Genomic DNA, 21,115 nt, shown 5'->3' with positions numbered 1-21,115 from the left:
CGACTAAGTCGCCTCAGTGTGAACTGAACCTAATTGTCCAAGCAGGCAGATCATTGATATTGAAATGTTTTTAGGCCATCTCCTAATTTGCCTTGGTTACTGTGAAGACAAAAACATCTGTTGAATAGCTGCAATACAAGACGTTCAATAATCTGTGTATACCCTACCGTCCATATCCAGTATCTGGAGGCCAAATCTATAGGATTTGTTTCTGCCAAGTACAACAAGTCTTGAACAAGTCTGTGTATGGAAAACGTAAAAATTTTGTTTTTAGTTGATGGCTTTCTATGAATAAGCCCTTTATTAACATGTAACAGAGCGGTGATGTGCCGTTATCCAAAGCAACCAAATTTCAGTGTTTAGGGCAGTCAGACCATTGAGTGGCAATTCCTGCTTTGCTTGTTCAGGGTTGACACCATTGGCGTTCATGCTGTCTAAATGGGTCATTATCCGTAATATTTTCCAGTCTGCTGTTATGGATACTCAGCAGTTTCATTAGGAACAGCATGTTCACCATCAGCTTGTGGATATCCAACATCACTTTACTCTACCGCCTGTTCTTTCCTGAGTTTGTGGGTTATCTTGGAATTCACATGTCCTTTTCCCTCCTCGTTTCCACGGTGACCCATCTGTTTATTTGCTGCAAATCTGTCACCTAAATATTCTGCCGTCTTAACTCCTCTGCTGCTAGCGGCTCCCAGTCCCACTAGTGCACTGAACGTCTTGTCATTGTGCCTTTGTCCTCTAAGGAGAGTGGTACGTGCGTCTGCGCTGATATATCGGTAGCTGGAGGGTTAAAGAAGACAGCATGCAAAGCCAGGAAGCATCCTGAAAATTGGAAGATTTTATCCCCCCACCCAATTCTGCTGGGGGACTTGATTGGATCTTCTTAGTATCAGCTCAAGGAAGACAGCAGGTCAGACTGGCGGGGCCAGGTTTGGAGACATGGAATTGATATCAGTGCTGATCCTTAGGGTGGTGGAGCAGGATCTTTTGGATTGTTATCTAAGGATTAGTGCTTGTGTCCATGCAACGATCTCATTGCCCCTCAATATATTTAGTAAAACATGAGTATTTTTGATTGTTGCATACTATCCGTTATTTTACGTATGAGTAGTTGACATGTGTTAGCGGGACTGTAAGCAATTTGTAATCTCTACTAATGTAGTCCTCAAAGCAATTCCAACGTTCTGTAATTCTTACTAATCCCGTATGTTATCTTGTGTACAGTGTCGTGCTGGTGCTGCAGTTCACACAAAGTGGTTTATTGTAACGTTATTGGGTATAAAGTCCGATTGTTTGTTCTGTGGGATTTCTTCAGTCTTTTTTTTTTTTTTTTTTTTTTCCCGTATAAGTGCATGTATATGCAACAAAAACATTAGTACTGTCAATGAGATATATCTATATAAATTTTTTTTTTTTTTTTGCACTAAGCTTTACATTTATGGTCCAAGCAATACTAATACCTAAAGTTCATTCTGCTAAAACTTTGTGTATTAGTACTGGACCTTAGAAGAAGGTGGTACACCACCAAAGCTTGTCCAGAACATTTGATTGTTGGTGCACATAAAAGTATCATGAACAGTACTCATTGTCAGAGGATGGAAAACCACGTTTAGCAATGCCATGCAAGTAAAACAATTTAGAAGCAATCCAATGGTTAATGGCTGACATCAAGATGGGAGTGGGTGGCTGCTTTCTTACACATGGTAGCCTCAGTGGATGTACGTTGGCCCCTGGGATGTATCCTCGTCCAGGTTGGACGAGCAGTGTGTTGGTAGCCCTATGCTTGCAACCACCTGTATATTCAACTATTTTATATGTTGTTGTTCTACTATAGACAGCATGTCCCTGAAGAAGGACTTTATCTGAAACGTATTGGGTTTTGTCCTGATGTTTCTACAAAAATGTAAGTCATGATGGGCATTATACAATTTTTATATATATATATATATATATATATATATATATATATATATATATATACAGGATTTATATAGCGCCAACAGAGCTTTACAGCATGAATATATTCTTAACACATGGAGTTTTATTACTTTTAGTCGTGTTTAATAACATTGATACAGCATGTTGTATATGTTATGTATTTGTACAGGGCTTGTGAAATCTCAGGTACCAGGTCACCATGGCAACTAGAAATTGCGTCCTGGCGCCTGGGCTTTTGTCAGCCCATTCACTTTGTAGGGATGTTCAAATCATATCCCCTGACGCCTGGGACATGCAGTTCTGGGCGCCAGGCAGGTGGATTTAACCTACATGTAGCCCAGCAAGGTTTACTTTTTTTTTTTTTTTTTTCTCTTTTTTTTCTTTTTTCCCCCTTTAATGGAGTGGACACAGGTGTAGCATAGAAATTTGTGTGTCAGGCCATATCCAATAGGATGCGACATCCAGTAGATCCAGAGCTGAGGTTGGAGGACTCTTAATTCCAGCGGCTCTCCGGCTGAATGGGATAGTGTGGACAGTGATGGGTGAGTGGCTCCTCCTCAGGGCAGGTATTGCTGGAAGCAGCTAGTATGTGTCAGACTGGCCAGGGAAAGTACAAAGTATGAGGACACGAGGGGTCTACAGAGTATGAGGACATTGGGAGGGTGGGTGTATGGGGAATACAGTGTATAAGGACATGAGATGGGGAGGACATGGGGGGGGGGGGGGTGTATGGGGAGTATGAGAATATCGGTGGGGGGGTGGGTGTATGGGGAATACAATGTATAAGGACATGGAGGGGGGCATATGGGGGGTACAATGTATAAGGACATTGGGGGGGGTGGCTGTATGAGGTGTACAGAGTATGAGGAAATCTGTAGGGGCACATATGGGGAGTACAGAGTATGAGGATATGGGGGGTGGGTGTATGGGGAGTATGAGAACACCGGGGGGGTGCGTGTGTGTATGGGGAGTACAGAGTATGAGGACTGTGTGGAGGCACATATGGGGAGTACCGAGTATAAGCACATGAGGGGGTGTTTGTATGTGGAATACAGAATGAGGACAGGGGGGGGGGGCTGGTTGTGTATGGGGAGTACCGAGTATGAGGACATGGGTGGGGGGGGGTCACGTATGGGGAGTACAGAGTATGAGGACATGGGGGGGCATGGGGAGTACAGAGTATGAGAACATGGGGGGGGGGGGTGGATGGGGAGTACAGAGTATGAGGACATCGGGGGGGGTGGATGAGGAGTACAGAGTATGAGGACATCAGGGGGTGGGGGTGGATGGGGAGTACAGAGTATGAGGACATCAGTGGGGGGGGGGTGTATGGGGAGTACAGAGTGTGAAGACATCGGGGGGGGGGGGGGTGGTTATGGGAAGTACAGAGTATGAGGATATCGGGGGGGGGGGAGATTGTATGGGGAGTACAGATTATGAGGACATCTGGGGGGGGGGTGGGGTGTATGGGGACAGGGCCATATTTAATACTGATTGGACCCTGGGCAAACGTTTTCGATCTCCACCTGCTCTGAGACATACAATAAATAGCAGCTAGACTTAAAATCAGTTTACTGTATCGGATCAGGCAGCGATTGCGATTGGTTGCCAGAACTTACAGAGTATCATTACCGCTTACTGACTGGTTCCTAGAGGTTACAGCACACGTTACGGCTCACTGATTAGTTGCTAGATGTTACAGCACATGATTTCTGCTTCTTGATTGGTTGCTAGAGATTACTGTACAGTAATACTGCTCACCGATTGGTTGCTAGAGGTTAAAGCACATCATCTCCTCACTGCAGGGGGCATGATATACATACGAATGCTGCCATTATTTACATATGAATGCTGCCGCTATTTACATATGATTGCCGGTTATTTACATGTAAACACAGGGTCTGCAGGTGAGTCATTTGTACAAAACAATAGGGCAGAGCTGAGCAGCATTAGTAGCAGCACTTCACACTGAGATATCAGGACACAGCACGGGACTAAAACTTCAAGGGACGAGGGAATTTAAACTGGGATAGTTGGCAAATATGAGGCAGCTGCTTTGGGCCCCACACCAATGACAGGGCCCAGGGCAACTGTACCTTTTGCCCTGCCTTAAAGACGGCCCTGTATGGGGAGTACAGAGTATGAAGACATGGTGGGGGGGGGGGGTGTTATGTGGAGTATGAGGACATGGGGTTGTGTGTGTGTAATGCAGAGTATGAGGACATCGGGGGGGGGGGTTTATGGGGAGTACAGAGTGTGAAGATATCGGGGGGGGGGGTGGATGGGGAGTACAGAGTATGAGGACATCGGGGGAGTATGGGGAGTACAGAGTATGAGGACATTAGGGGGGGGGGGGATGGGGAGTACAGAGTATGAGGACATTGGGGGGGGGGTGGATGGGGAGTACAGAGTATGAGGACATTGGGGGGGGGGGGGGATGGGGAGTACAGAGTATGAGGACATGGGGGGGGTGGATGGGGAGTACAGAGTATGAGGACATTGGGGGGGGTGGGGAATGGGGAGTACAGAGTATGAGGACATTGGGGGGGGTGGATGGGGAGTACAGAGTATGAGGACATTGGGGGGGGTGTATGGGGAGTACAGAGTATGAGGACATCGGGGGAGGGGGGAGTATGAGGACATGGGTGGGTGTGTGTGTACTACAGAGTATGAGGACATGGGGGGTGTGTGTGTAAAGCAGAGTGAGGACATTGGGTGTGGGTGTGTGTGTGTGTGTGTGTGTGTGTGTGTGTGTGTAATGCAGAGTATGAGGACATCTGGGGGGGGGGGGGGTACAGAGTATGAGGGCATCGGGGGGGGGGGGGGTGGATGGGGAGTACAGAGTATGAGGACATTGGGGGGGTGGGGTGGATGGGGAGTACAGAGTATGAGGACATTGGGGGGGGGGGGGGTGGATGGGGAGTACAGAGTATGAGGACATTTGGGGGGGGGGGGTGGATGGGGAGTACAGAGTATGAGGACATTGGGGGGGGGGGGTGGATGGGGAGTACAGAGTATGAGGACATTGAGGGGGGGGGTGGATGGGGAGTACAGAGTATGAGGACATCGGGGGGGAAATTATGGGGAGTACAGAGTATGAGGATATCAGGGGGGGTAAGGGGAGTACAGAGTATGAGGACATCGGAGGGGGGTGTATGGGGAGTACAGAGTATGAGGACATCGGGGGAGGGGGGAGTATGAGGACATGGGTGGGTGTGTGTGTACTACAGAGTATGAGGACATGGGGGGGGTGTGTGTAAAGCAGAGTGAGGACATTGGGTGTGGGTGTGTGTGTGTGTAATGCAGAGTATGAGGACATCTGGGGGGGGGGGGGTGGATGGGGAGTACAGAGTATGAGGACATTGGGGGGGGGGGGGTATGGGGAGTACAGAGTATGAGGACATTGGGGGGGGGTGTATGGGGAGTACAGAGTATGAGGACATCGGGGGAGGGGGGAGTATGAGGACATGGGTGGGTGTGTGTGTACTACAGAGTATGAGGACATGGGGGGTGTGTGTGTAAAGCAGAGTGAGGACATTGGGTGTGTGTGTGTGTGTGTGTGTGTGTGTGTGTGTGTGTGTAATGCAGAGTATGAGGACATCTGGGGGGGGGGGGGTGGATGGGGAGTACAGAGTATGAGGACATTGGGGGGGGGGGGTATGGGGAGTACAGAGTATGAGGACATGGGGGGGGTGTATGGGGAGTACAGAGTATGAGGACATCGGGGGAGGGGGGAGTATGAGGACATGGGTGGGTGTGTGTGTACTACAGAGTATGAGGACATGGGGGGTGTGTGTGTAAAGCAGAGTGAGGACATTGGGTGTGTGTGTGTGTGTGTGTGTAATGCAGAGTATGAGGACATCTGGGGGGGGGGGGGGGGGTGGATGGGGGGTACAGAGTATGAGGACATTGGGGGGGTGGATGGGGAGTACAGAGTATGAGGGCATCGGGGGGGGGGGTGGATGGGGAGTACAGAGTATGAGGACATTGGGGGGGGGGTGGATGGGGAGTACAGAGTATGAGGACATTGGGGGGGGGGGTGGATGGGGAGTACAGAGTATGAGGACATTGGGGGGGGGGGGTGGATGGGGAGTACAGAGTATGAGGACATCGGGGGAGTATGGGGTGTACAGAGTATGAGGACATTTGGGGGGGGGGGGGGGGGTGGATGGGGAGTACAATGTATGAGGACATTGGGGGGGGGGTGGATGGGGAGTACAGAGTATGAGGACATTGGGGGGGGGGGGGTGGATGGGGAGTACAGAGTATGAGGACATTGGGGGGGGTATGGGGAGTACAGAGTATGAGGACATTGGGGGGGGGGGGGGGGGGAGTATGAGGACATGGGTGGGTGTGTGTGTACTACAGAGTATGAGGACATGGGGGGTGTGTGTGTAAAGCAGAGTGAGGACATTGGGTGTGTGTGTGTGTGTGTGTGTAATGCAGAGTATGAGGACATCTGGGGGGGGGGGGTGGATGGGGAGTACAGAGTATGAGGACATTGGGGGGGTGGATGGGGAGTACAGAGTATGAGGGCATCGGGGGGGGGGGGGTGGATGGGGAGTACAGAGTATGAGGACATCAGGGGGTGGGGGGTTTATGGGGAGTACAGAGTATGAGGACATTTGGGGGGGTGGATGGGGAGTACAGAGTATGAGGACATTGGGGGGGGGGGGGGGAGAATGGGGAGTACAGAGTATGAGGACATTGGGGGGGGTGGATGGGGAGTACAGAGTATGAGGACATTGGGGGGGGGGTGGATGGGGAGTACAGAGTATGAGGACATTGGGGGGGGTGGATGGGGAGTACAGAGTATGAGGACATCGGGGGAGGGGGGAGTATGAGGACATGGGTGGGTGTGTGTGTACTACAGAGTATGAGGACATGGGGGGTGTGTGTGTAAAGCAGAGTGAGGACATTGGGTGTGTGTGTGTGTGTGTGTAATGCAGAGTATGAGGACATCTGGGGGGGGGTACAGAGTATGAGGGCATCGGGGGGGGGGGGGTGGATGGGGAGTACAGAGTATGAGGACATTGGGGGGGGGGGGTGGATGGGGAGTACAGAGTATGAGGACATTGGGGGGGGGGGGGGGGGTGGATGGGGAGTACAGAGTATGAGGACATTGGGGGGGGGGGGGGGGTGGATGGGGAGTACAGAGTATGAGGACATTGAGGGGGGGGGTGGATGGGGAGTACAGAGTATGAGGACATTGAGGGGGGGGGTGGATGGGGAGTACAGAGTATGAGGACATCAGGGGGGGGTAAGGGGAGTACAGAGTATGAGGACATCGGGGGGGAAATTATGGGGAGTACAGAGTATGAGGATATCAGGGGGGTGTATGGGGAGTACAGAGTATGAGGACATCGGAGGGGGGTGTATGGGGAGTACAGAGTATGAGGACATCGGGGGAGGGGGGAGTATGAGGACATGGGTGGGTGTGTGTGTACTACAGAGTATGAGGACATGGGGGGTGTGTGTGTAAAGCAGAGTGAGGACATTGGGTGTGGGTGTGTGTGTGTGTAATGCAGAGTATGAGGACATCTGGGGGGGGGGGGGTGGATGGGGGGTACAGAGTATGAGGGCATCGGGGGGGGGGGTGGATGGGGAGTACAGAGTATGAGGACATTGGGGGGGGGGGGTGGATGGGGAGTACAGAGTATGAGGACATTGGGGGGGGGGGTATGGGGAGTACAGAGTATGAGGACATTGGGGGGGGGGTGTATGGGGAGTACAGAGTATGAGGACATCGGGGGAGGGGGGAGTATGAGGACATGGGTGGGTGTGTGTGTACTACAGAGTATGAGGACATGGGGGGTGTGTGTGTAAAGCAGAGTGAGGACATTGGGTGTGTGTGTGTGTGTGTGTGTGTGTGTGTAATGCAGAGTATGAGGACATCTGGGGGGGGGGGTGGATGGGGGGTACAGAGTATGAGGACATTGGGGGGGTGGATGGGGAGTACAGAGTATGAGGACATTGGGGGGGGGGTGGATGGGGAGTACAGAGTATGAGGACATTGGGGGGGGGGGGTGGATGGGGAGTACAGAGTATGAGGACATTGGGGGGGGGGTGGATGGGGAGTACAGAGTATGAGGACATCGGGGGAGTATGGGGTGTACAGAGTATGAGGACATTTGGGGGGGGGGGGGGTGGATGGGGAGTACAATGTATGAGGACATTGGGGGGGGGGTGTATGGGGAGTACAGAGTATGGGGACATCAGGGGTGGGGGGGTGTATGGGGAGTATGGGGTGTTCAGAGTATGAGGACATTGGGGGGGGGGTGGATGGGGAGTACAGAGTATGAGGACATTGGGGGGGGGGTATGGGGAGTATGGGGTGTTCAGAGTATGAGGACATTGGGGGGGGGGTGTATGGGGAGTAAAGAGTATGAGGACATCGGGGGAGGGGGGAGTATGAGGACATGGGTGGGTGTGTGTGTACTACAGAGTATGAGGACATGGGGGGTGTGTGTGTAAAGCAGAGTGAGGACATTGGGTGTGTGTGTGTAATGCAGAGTATGAGGACATCTGGGGGGGGGGGGGTGGATGGGGAGTACAGAGTATGAGGACATTGGGGGGGTGGATGGGGAGTACAGAGTATGAGGGCATCGGGGGGGGGGGGGGGGTGGATGGGGAGTACAGAGTATGAGGACATTGGGGGGGAGGGGGTGTATGGGGTGTACAGAGTATGAGGACATCAGGGGGTGGGGGGTTTATGGGGAGTACAGAGTATGAGGACATTGGGGGGGGGGGGGGTGGATGGGGAGTACAGAGTATGAGGACATTGGGGGGGGGGGGGGTGTATGGGGAGTACAGAGTATGAGGACATCGGGGGAGGGGGGAGTATGAGGACATGGGTGGGTGTGTGTGTACTACAGAGTATGAGGACATGGGGGGTGTGTGTGTAAAGCAGAGTGAGGACATTGGGTGTGTGTGTGTAATGCAGAGTATGAGGACATCTGGGGGGGGGGGGGGTGGATGGGGAGTACAGAGTATGAGGACATTGGGGGGGTGGATGGGGAGTACAGAGTATGAGGGCATCGGGGGGGGGGGGGGTGGATGGGGAGTACAGAGTATGAGGACATTGGGGGGGAGGGGGTGTATGGGGTGTACAGAGTATGAGGACATCAGGGGGTGGGGGGTTTATGGGGAGTACAGAGTATGAGGACATTGGGGGGGGGGGGGTGGATGGGGAGTACAGAGTATGAGGACATTGGGGGGGGGGGTGTATGGGGTGTACAGAGTATGAGGACATCAGGGGGTGGGGGGTTTATGGGGAGTACAGAGTATGAGGATATCGGGGGGGGGGGTGGATGGGGAGTACAGAGTATGAGGACATCGGGGGGGGTGGATGGGGAGTACAGAGTATGAGGACATCGGGGGAGTATGGGGTGTACAGAGTATGAGGACATTTGGGGGGGTGGATGGGGAGTACAATGTATGAGGACATTGGGGGGGGGTGTATGGGGAGTACAGAGTATGGGGACATCAGGGGTGGGGGGGGGGGTGTATGGGGAGTATGGGGTGTACAGAGTATGAGGACATTGGGGGGGGGGTGGATGGGGAGTACAGAGTATGAGGACATTGGGGGGGGGGGATGGGGAGTACAGAGTATGAGGACATTGGGGGGGGGGGATGGGGAGTACAGAGTATGAGGACATTGGGGGGGGGGGGTGGATGGGAAGTACAGAGTATGAGGACATTGGGGGGGGGGTGGATGGGGAGTACAGAGTATGAGGACATGGGGGGGGGGGGGGGTGGATGGGAAGTACAGAGTATGAGGAAATTGGGGGGGTGGTGGATGGGGAGTACAGAGTATGAGGACATTGGGGGGGGGGGGTGTATGGGGAGTATGGGGTGTACAGAGTATGAGGACATCAGGGGGTGGGGGGGTTTATGGGGAGTACAGAGTATGAGGATATCGGGGGGGGGGGGTGTATGGGGAGTACAGTGTATGAGGACATCGGGGGAGTATGGGGTGTACAGAGTATGAGGACATTTGGGGGGGGGGGGGTGGATGGGGAGTACAATGTATGAGGACATTGGGGGGGGGTGTATGGGGAGTACAGAGTATGGGGACATCAGGGGTGGGGGGGTGTATGGGGAGTATGGGGTGTTCAGAGTATGAGGACATTGGGGGGGGGGGGGTGGATGGGGAGTACAGAGTATGAGGACATTGGGGGGGGGGTATGGGGAGTACAGAGTATGAGGACATTGGGGGGGGGGGTGTATGGGGAGTACAGAGTATGAGGACATCGGGGGAGGGGGGAGTATGAGGACATGGGTGGGTGTGTGTGTACTACAGAGTATGAGGACATGGGGGGGTGTGTGTGTAAAGCAGAGTGAGGACATTGGGTGTGTGTGTGTAATGCAGAGTATGAGGACATCTGGGGGGGGGGGGTGGATGGGGAGTACAGAGTATGAGGACATTGGGGGGGTGGATGGGGAGTACAGAGTATGAGGGCATCGGGGGGGGGGGGTGGATGGGGAGTACAGAGTATGAGGACATTGGGGGGGAGGGGGTGTATGGGGTGTACAGAGTATGAGGACATCAGGGGGTGGGGGGTTTATGGGGAGTACAGAGTATGAGGACATTGGGGGGGGGTGGATGGGGAGTACAGAGTATGAGGACATTGGGGGGGGGGGTGTATGGGGTGTACAGAGTATGAGGACATTGGGGGGGGGGGTGTATGGGGTGTACAGAGTATGAGGACATCAGGGGGTGGGGGGTTTATGGGGAGTACAGAGTATGAGGATATCGGGGGGGGGGGGGTGGATGGGGAGTACAGAGTATGAGGACATCGGGGGGGGGTGGATGGGGAGTACAGAGTATGAGGACATCGGGGGAGTATGGGGTGTACAGAGTATGAGGACATTTGGGGGGGTGGATGGGGAGTACAATGTATGAGGACATTGGGGGGGGGGGTGTATGGGGAGTACAGAGTATGGGGACATCAGGGGTGGGGGGGGGGTGTATGGGGAGTATGGGGTGTACAGAGTATGAGGACATTGGGGGGGGGGTGGATGGGGAGTACAGAGTATGAGGACATTGGGGGGGGGGGGGATGGGGAGTACAGAGTATGAGGACATTGGGGGGGGGGGATGGGGAGTACAGAGTATGAGGACATTGGGGGGGGGGGATGGGGAGTACAGAGTATGAGGACATGGGGGGGGTGGATGGGGAGTACAGAGTATGAGGAAATTGGGGGGGGGGGGGTGGATGGGGGGTACAGAGTATGAGGACATTTGGGGGGGGGGTGTATGGGGAGTATGGGGTGTACAGAGTATGAGGACATCAGGGGGTGGGGGGGTTTATGGGGAGTACAGAGTATGAGGATATCGGGGGGGGGGGTGTATGGGGAGTACAGTGTATGAGGACATCGGGGGAGTATGGGGTGTACAGAGTATGAGGACATTGGGGGGGGGGGGTGTATGGGGAGTACAGAGTATGAGGACATCGGGGGAGTATGGGGTGTACAGAGTATGAGGACATCGGGGGGGGGGGGGTGGATGGGGAGTACAGAGTATGAGGACATCGGGGGAGTATGGGGTGTACAGAGTATGAGGACATTTGGGGGGGGGGGGTGGATGGGGAGTACAATGTATGAGGACATTGGGGGGGGGTGTATGGGGAGTACAGAGTATGGGGACATCAGGGGTGGGGGGGGTGTATGGGGGGTACAGAGTATGAGGACATTGGGGGGGGGGGTGGATGGGGAGTACAGAGTATGAGGACATTGGGGGGGGGGGGGGATGGGGAGTACAGAGTATGAGGTCATTGGGGGGGGTGGATGGGGAGTACAGAGTATGAGGACATTGGGGGGGGGGGTGGATGGGGAGTACAGAGTATGAGGACATTGGGGGGGGGGGTGGATGGGGAGTACAGAGTATGAGGACATTGGGGGGGGGGGGTGGATGGGGAGTACAGAGTGTACAGAGTATGAGGACATCGGGGGGGGGGTGGATGGGGAGTACAGAGTATGAGGACATTGGGGGGGGGGGGGTTGGATGGGGAGTACAGAGTATGAGGACATTGGGGGGGGGGTTGGATGGGGAGTACAGAGTATGAGGAAATTGGGGGGGGGTGGATGGGGAGTACAGAGTATGAGGACATTGGGGGGGGGGGTGTATGGGGAGTATGGGGTGTACAGAGTATGAGGACATCGGGGGGGGGGGGGGGGATGGGGAGTACAGAGTATGAGGACATTGGGGGGGGGGTGGATGGGGAGTACAGAGTATGAGGACATTGGGGGGGGGGGGGTGGATGGGGAGTACAGAGTATGAGGACATTGGGGGGGGGGGGGGGTGGATGGGGAGTACAGAGTATGAGGACATTGGGGGGGGGGGGGTTGGATGGGGAGTACAGAGTATGAGGACATTGGGGGGGGGGTTGGATGGGGAGTACAGAGTATGAGGAAATTGGGGGGGGGGGTGGATGGGGAGTACAGAGTATGAGGACATTGGGGGGGGGGGTGTATGGGGAGTATGGGGTGTACAGAGTATGAGGACATCGGGGGGGGGGGTGGATGGGGAGTATGGGGTGTACAGAGTATGAGGACATTGGGGGGGGGGGTGTATGGGGAGTATGGGGTGTACAGAGTATGAGGACATCGGGGGGGGGGGTGGATGGGGAGTACAGAGTATGAGGACATTGGGGGGGGGGGGGTGTATGGGGAGTATGGGGTGTACAGAGTATGAGGACATTGGGGGGGGGGGGTGTATGGGGAGTATGGGGTGTACAGAGTATGAGGACATCGGGGGGGGGGTGGATGGGGAGTACAGAGTATGAGGACATTGGGGGGGGGGGGTGTATGGGGAGTATGGGGTGTACAGAGTATGAGGACATTGGGGGGGGGGGGTGTATGGGGAGTATGGGGTGTACAGAGTATGAGGACATCGGGGGGGGGGATGGGGAGTACAGAGTATGAGGACATTGGGGGGGGGGGTGGATGGGGAGTACAGAGTATGAGGACATTGGGGGGGGGGGATGGGGAGTACAGAGTATGAGGACATTGGGGGGGGGGGGATGGGGAGTACAGAGTATGAGGACATTGGGGGGGGGGGGGGTGGATGGGAAGTACAGAGTATGAGGACATTGGGGGGGGGGTGGATGGGGAGTACAGAGTATGAGGACATGGGGGGGGGGGGGGGTGGATGGGGAGTACAGAGTATGAGGAAATTGGGGGGGTGGTGGATGGGGAGTACAGAGTATGAGGACATTGGGGGGGGGGGGTGTATGGGGAGTATGGGGTGTACAGAGTATGAGGACATCAGGGGGTGGGGGGGTTTATGGGGAGTACAGAGTATGAGGATATCGGGGGGGGGGGGTGTATGGGGAGTACAGTGTATGAGGACATCGGGGGAGTATGGGGTGTACAGAGTATGAGGACATTTGGGGGGGGGGGGGTGGATGGGGAGTACAATGTATGAGGACATTGGGGGGGGGTGTATGGGGAGTACAGAGTATGGGGACATCAGGGGTGGGGGGGTGTATGGGGAGTATGGGGTGTTCAGAGTATGAGGACATTGGGGGGGGGGGGGTGGATGGGGAGTACAGAGTATGAGGACATTGGGGGGGGGGGGTATGGGGAGTACAGAGTATGAGGACATTGGGGGGGGGGGTGTATGGGGAGTACAGAGTATGAGGACATCGGGGGAGGGGGGAGTATGAGGACATGGGTGGGTGTGTGTGTACTACAGAGTATGAGGACATGGGGGGGTGTGTGTGTAAAGCAGAGTGAGGACATTGGGTGTGTGTGTGTAATGCAGAGTATGAGGACATCTGGGGGGGGGGGGTGGATGGGGAGTACAGAGTATGAGGACATTGGGGGGGTGGATGGGGAGTACAGAGTATGAGGGCATCGGGGGGGGGGGGTGGATGGGGAGTACAGAGTATGAGGACATTGGGGGGGAGGGGGTGTATGGGGTGTACAGAGTATGAGGACATCAGGGGGTGGGGGGTTTATGGGGAGTACAGAGTATGAGGACATTGGGGGGGGGTGGATGGGGAGTACAGAGTATGAGGACATTGGGGGGGGGGTGTATGGGGTGTACAGAGTATGAGGACATTGGGGGGGGGGGTGTATGGGGTGTACAGAGTATGAGGACATCAGGGGGTGGGGGGTTTATGGGGAGTACAGAGTATGAGGATATCGGGGGGGGGGGGGTGGATGGGGAGTACAGAGTATGAGGACATCGGGGGGGGTGGATGGGGAGTACAGAGTATGAGGACATCGGGGGAGTATGGGGTGTACAGAGTATGAGGACATTTGGGGGGGTGGATGGGGAGTACAATGTATGAGGACATTGGGGGGGGGGGTGTATGGGGAGTACAGAGTATGGGGACATCAGGGGTGGGGGGGGGGTGTATGGGGAGTATGGGGTGTACAGAGTATGAGGACATTGGGGGGGGGGTGGATGGGGAGTACAGAGTATGAGGACATTGGGGGGGGGGGGATGGGGAGTACAGAGTATGAGGACATTGGGGGGGGGGGGATGGGGAGTACAGAGTATGAGGACATTGGGGGGGGGGGATGGGGAGTACAGAGTATGAGGACATTGGGGGGGGGGATGGGGAGTACAGAGTATGAGGACATGGGGGGGGTGGATGGGGAGTACAGAGTATGAGGAAATTGGGGGGGGGGGGTGGATGGGGGGTACAGAGTATGAGGACATTTGGGGGGGGGGTGTATGGGGAGTATGGGGTGTACAGAGTATGAGGACATCAGGGGGTGGGGGGGTTTATGGGGAGTACAGAGTATGAGGATATGGGGGGGGGGGTGTATGGGGAGTACAGTGTATGAGGACATCGGGGGAGTATGGGGTGTACAGAGTATGAGGACATTGGGGGGGGGGGTGTATGGGGAGTACAGAGTATGAGGACATCGGGGGAGTATGGGGTGTACAGAGTATGAGGACATCGGGGGGGGGGGGGGGTGGATGGGGAGTACAGAGTATGAGAACATCGGGGGAGTATGGGGTGTACAGAGTATGAGGACATTTGGGGGGGGGGGGTGGATGGGGAGTACAATGTATGAGGACATTGGGGGGGGGTGTATGGGGAGTACAGAGTATGGGGACATCAGGGGTGGGGGGGGTGTATGGGGGGTACAGAGTATGAGGACATTGGGGGGGGGGGGTGGATGGGGAGTACAGAGTATGAGGACATTGGGGGGGGGGGGGGATGGGGAGTACAGAGTATGAGGACATTGGGGGGGGTGGATGGGGAGTACAGAGTATGAGGACATTGGGGGGGGGGGGTGGATGGGGAGTACAGAGTATGAGGACATTGGGGGGGGGGTGGATGGGGAGTACAGAGTATGAGGACATTGGGGGGGGGGGGGTGGATGGGGAGTACAGAGTGTACAGAGTATGAGGACATCGGGGGGGGGGTGGATGGGGAGTACAGAGTATGAGGACATTGGGGGGGGGGGGGGTTGGATGGGGAGTACAGAGTATGAGGACATTGGGGGGGGGGTTGGATGGGGAGTACAGAGTATGAGGAAATTGGGGGGGGGGTGGATGGGGAGTACAGAGTATGAGGACATTGGGGGGGGGGGGTGTATGGGGAGTATGGGGTGTACAGAGTATGAGGACATCGGGGGGGGGGGGGGATGGGGAGTACAGAGTATGAGGACATTGGGGGGGGGGTGGATGGGGAGTACAGAGTATGAGGACATTGGGGGGGGGGGGGGGGTGGATGGGGAGTACAGAGTATGAGGACATTGGGGGGGGGGGGGTGGATGGGGAGTACAGAGTATGAGGACATTGGGGGGGGGGGGTTGGATGGGGAGTACAGAGTATGAGGACATTGGGGGGGGGTTGGATGGGGAGTACAGAGTATGAGGAAATTGGGGGGGGGGGGTGGATGGGGAGTACAGAGTATGAGGACATTGGGGGGGGGGGTGTATGGGGAGTATGGGGTGTACAGAGTATGAGGACATCGGGGGGGGGGGTGGATGGGGAGTATGGGGTGTACAGAGTATGAGGACATTGGGGGGGGGGGGTGTATGGGGAGTATGGGGTGTACAGAGTATGAGGACATCGGGGGGGGGGGTGGATGGGGAGTACAGAGTATGAGGACATTGGGGGGGGGGGTGTATGGGGAGTATGGGGTGTACAGAGTATGAGGACATTGGGGGGGGGGGGTGTATGGGGAGTATGGGGTGTACAGAGTATGAGGACATCGGGGGGGGGGTGGATGGGGAGTACAGAGTATGAGGACATTGGGGGGGGGGGGGTGTATGGGGAGTATGGGGTGTACAGAGTATGAGGACATTGGGGGGGGGGGTGTATGGGGAGTATGGGGTGTACAGAGTATGAGGACATCGGGGGGGGGGATGGGGAGTACAGAGTATGAGGACATTGGGGGGGGGGGTGGATGGGGAGTACAGAGTATGAGGACATTGGGGGGGGGGGGGTGGATGGGGAGTACAGAGTATGAGGACATTGGGGGGGGGGGGGTTGGATGGGGAGTACAGAGTATGAGGACATTGGGGGGGGGGTTGGATGGGGAGTACAGAGTATGAGGACATTGGGGGGGGGGGGTGTATGGGGAGTATGGGGTGTACAGAGTATGAGGACATTGGGGGGGGGGGGGTGTATGGGGAGTATGGGGTGTACAGAGTATGAGGACATCGGGGGGGGGGATGGGGAGTACAGAGTATGAGGACATTGGGGGGGGGGGTGGATGGGGAGTACAGAGTATGAGGACATTGGGGGGGGGGGGGTGGATGGGGAGTACAGAGTATGAGGACATTGGGGGGGGGGGGGTTGGATGGGGAGTACAGAGTATGAGGACATTGGGGGGGGGGGTGGATGGGGAGTACAGAGTATGAGGACATTGGGGGGGGGGGGGTGTATGGGGAGTATGGGGTGTACAGAGTATGAGGACATTGGGGGGGGGGGGGTGTATGGGGAGTATGGGGTGTACAGAGTATGAGGACATTGGGGGGGGGGGGTGTATGGGGAGTATGGGGTGTACAGAGTATGAGGACATTGGGGGGGGGGGTGTATGGGGAGTATGGGGTGTACAGAGTATGAGGACATCGGGGGGGGGTGGATGGGGAGTGCAGAGTATGAGGACATTGGGGGGGGGGGTGGATGGGGAGTACAGAGTATGAGGACATTGGGGGGGGGGGGGGTGGATGGGGAGTACAGAGTATGAGGACATTGGGGGGGGGGGGGGTTGGATGGGGAGTACAGAGTATGAGGACATTGGGGGGGGGGTTGGATGGGGAGTACAGAGTATGAGGACATTGGGGGGGGGGGGTGTATGGGGAGTATGGGGTGTACAGAGTATGAGGACATTGGGGGGGGGGGGGTGTATGGGGAGTATGGGGTGTACAGAGTATGAGGACATTGGGGGGGGGGGGTGTATGGGGAGTATGGGGTGTACAGAGTATGAGGACATTGGGGGGGGGGGTGTATGGGGAGTATGGGGTGTACAGAGTATGAGGACATCGGGGGGGGGTGGATGGGGAGTGCAGAGTATGGGGACATCGGGGGTGTATGGGGTGTACAGAGTATGAGGACATCGGGGGGGGGTGGATGGGGAGTACAGAGTATGGGGACATCGGGGGGGGGTGGATGGGGAGTACAGAGTATGGGGACATCGGGGGGGGGGGGTGGATGGGGAGTACAGAGTATGGGGACATCGGGGGGGGTGGATGGGGAGTACAGAGTATGGGGACATCGGGGGTGTATGGGGTGTACAGAGTACAACCTACACTACGCTACAAAAAAAACTGTCTCCTAACTTTTTTTAGCTGGCTCCTAGATTTGTAGCAAATGTAAAGCTCTGTATTTATTTGTATACTCTGCGGATTTTTTGTAATAAACTTGGCATACTAGCCTTTTGAAATACACATGATTGTCATATCTGCCTAAGGCCCCTTTCACACGATCGGACCGTTCAGGTCCGCCTGTCAGTTTTGCCGGCAGACCTGAATGGGCGCTCCATGTTAGCCTATGGAGCATACGACCCGGTCCGATCCGCAAAAAGCAGACGGATGGCCCTATGTCTGGATCCGACGCTATCGGATCGGGTGAGATCTGATGAAAACGGACATGCTGTCTGTTTTCATCCGATCCCTCCATAGGCAGCAGCCGCGCTCAACAAGCCCCTCCCCGCTCCAGTGAGCAGAGAGGGACCTGTCATCCACCGGCTCAGCGGAGATCAACGGAGAGATCTCCCGCTGAGCCGGCGGACCGAGGCGGACTCCGTGGAAGCGGATCTGCCTCGTGAGAATGAGGCCTTAATTAAAAGTCCCAAGAAAGGGGGTTGTGTATGTTGCAGTCCAATAATCCATGAGACCAGGAAAGATCTGCTCACATCTGCCCATTTAGACGAGTTGTGGGTACATTATGAGTTTTCTGTGTTACCTGTGTTTTCTCCATGCAAGACTTGTTTTGTAGGAAACAAAAAGTAGGGCTTCACACTCTGTACCTGCAATGCACCCAAGATGTACAGATGTGAAGAGAGCCAAACTACTTTGGAAATCAGGTTGTTTAATTCGGGTTTCATAATCTGGAGTCCTCTTACCTAAAGCGGACTTTAGTCACTATGCAATTTGATTGATTGGTGCCCGCCCATACACGCTTCAGTAAATAATCAATTTCTTTTCTGATTGATTTCTGCTGATAGAAATAATCCATCTATAGTCAGCAAACCTATTCAGTTGATGTGACACAGAGAAGTTGATTTTCATAGATAGTTGTAAGAAGTGATCATAAATTGATCACATCTATTTTCACATAATCTGATCAAAATAGAAAAAAAAATACGATTGGTAGCATTCTTCTCTGACCTATCGGCTCAGTTTGATCCAAACTAATCTAAATTGATTGGAAGGAAATTATGTATATTCAATTGTTTGCTAATTAGACTTTGATTTGATTCACTCATTAATTGGCTAATCAAATTGAAGTGTGTATGGCGACCTTTATATATATATATATTTATTAATAATTAATTATTCTCAACAGCTCTGTAGCCGGTATGGCTGGATACCAATTGTAAGGGTGCATTTGTTTTCATTTTATATAGTTTTGGAGAATCTAAAGAAGATTTTACAATGGGGTGCTAACAGCTCTGTATTCTATTGCTAGCCAGTTGGACTGAGAGGGTATTGAGTTCTGCATGTGACCATCACAGTGTGATGTGTATGGCTGTATGATGTACACAAGGCCATGGAACATGTTGTTTTTCTGCTGGATTTCATGTTGTTTTTCAGTTAATTCACACAATTTTGTGGCTTTCCTGTGCTGTGGTTTGTATGAAAGTACATGAATCGTGAAATCCCTCTGTATACGGCTATGTTACACTTTCTTTGCAGTGCCTTTTATGAGACCAGTACTGGATATTATGCTTGAGGCATTTTTGTTTTACCTACTTGTTGTTGTCTTTTGGTGGTTTGTCATTTCGCGAAGACGCCACAAGCTCAACTTTTACTAAGCTCAATTTACATGTCTGCCAGCCAAATAACATAAATCCAAAGCAACACCTCGCTGGCAGAATACTCCCAGTATATGCTCTGCTGACCTTCAGTATGACATGGTTTGTAGAGGTGGGCAAAATACACTGCAGTGTGTTGGGTACTGAATGGCATGTCAGATATTTCTTCTAGTTATAGTGATGATTGGTTATATTTATTGATAACTCTAGTTTACTATTCAAGTATCCCACTTTTCTGTAACGGGTTATTGCCTATAAAATTTTTTTTTTTTTGTTTCTTGTTTTTTTTTTTTTTTTTTGTTATTTTTTGTGTGCTAGGTCAGTCCATGTGCTTTGCCCAAAACGAAAACTTTGAGACTTCCCTTTCTGAGTCTATAGATAAACTTGTCTATGGGAGTCTCAGCACTTCCCCTAAACACATCGCCTGTGTGAAAGAGACAACTGCTCAAGAGCAATCTAAGTAGAGCAGTTCTTCCACCTAATGGGCCGTACACACAATCGGAGAAAAATACCGATTTCAAATCGATCGTACACGCAAGTACACAGATTTTAAGAGCTGATCACGACAATTCATGCAAAATTATCCAATGGGACAAGCACAAACATTTTTCAGTACAGTTGTTGTTTGCAAATGCAATACATCACCTTCGAATTTTTATTCTGTCGTATGAGAATTTTCATAACTTTAGTAGTCTTCATTTTCGATACGAGACTAGCATGCAAAAAAAAAACCTGAATGATCATTTGTCCAAAAATTTCATCGTGTTTTTAACAGGCATAAGCCTAGTACACACAAGAGATTATCAGACAACTGATCGTCCATTTTTTATTTTTTTTCCATGCTAGTCTCCATGTCGAAAATGAAGAGGTTACTAAAAGCTTTGAAAATTCTCATATGATGGAATAAAAATTCGAAGGCGATGTATTGTATTGTATTTTCAGACAAAAATTATACTGATTAAATGAAAATCATACGACCTGGTATTGTACGAGAAAAAATTTCGGTTTTGTCCCTTCGGATAATTTTGGATGAAAGCGGTGTAGCAACGATCAGATTATCGCACGAACGCTTTGAAAGTGTTGTGGTGTACGATTTTCTGATCGTATGTACTAGGCTTTAGTGCTGAAGCAGTTGTGGGCTTGAATACCCATGTGTCTGCATTTACCCACAGCTGAACCACATGGACAAACATTTTCATTTTTAAATATATTCCTCAATAGCCAGAAATGATAAAAATCCAATTTGTGTGCTCCAAAAGTATTTACAAACCCAGATATTAGCTTGTAAAAGAAGTAATTATATCATCACTAACCCTGCATACAACCTGAGCAGAACCCTTCAGACCTACCCATTATAGGCTACCTGCAGGGAACTACAGGGGGCGGAGAAAAGACCAGTCATCCTGCACAATGGGGAGAGATCAGCAGTGACCGGTCTTGATTACAGGAAGCTCCTGCACAGAGAAACTTTCACACTGGATTACTGTACTGACCTGGAAAAAAATGCACAAAGCACTTCAAGATTCAAGTAAGCATGCACACTACTCTTGTATTTAGACCATATTTGCTCACCCTATGATATAACTTTTTTAGTAAGCATACCCAATTACTTATCAAACCCCCCCCCCCCCCCCCCCCCCCTCCCGGATATTCTGTATGAATTATGCAACAGCATCAGTGTTTCATTACCATTATTTCTTCTATTTATGGGACCTGAGT

At 53.1% G+C, this 21,115-nt stretch overlaps 1 protein-coding gene across 1 annotated transcript in view; it reads left to right on the top strand.

The window, feature by feature from the left end:
* Positions 1 to 677: 677 nt before the first annotated feature.
* Positions 678 to 21,115, top strand: part of RHBDF2 (rhomboid 5 homolog 2) — a gene marked incomplete in the record, with an annotated part of 177,679 nt that continues 157,241 nt past the window's right edge. The window contains 1 exon segment of the mRNA XM_073606201.1: positions 678 to 916.

The sequence above is a fragment of the Aquarana catesbeiana genome, linkage group LG12 (genome assembly GCF_042186555.1).
Source record: "Aquarana catesbeiana isolate 2022-GZ linkage group LG12, ASM4218655v1, whole genome shotgun sequence".
Taxonomy (NCBI): Eukaryota; Metazoa; Chordata; class Amphibia; order Anura; family Ranidae; genus Aquarana; species Aquarana catesbeiana.
The sequence above is the reverse complement of the archived record's forward strand: the minus strand, read 5'-3'. Positions and strand labels throughout refer to the sequence as shown.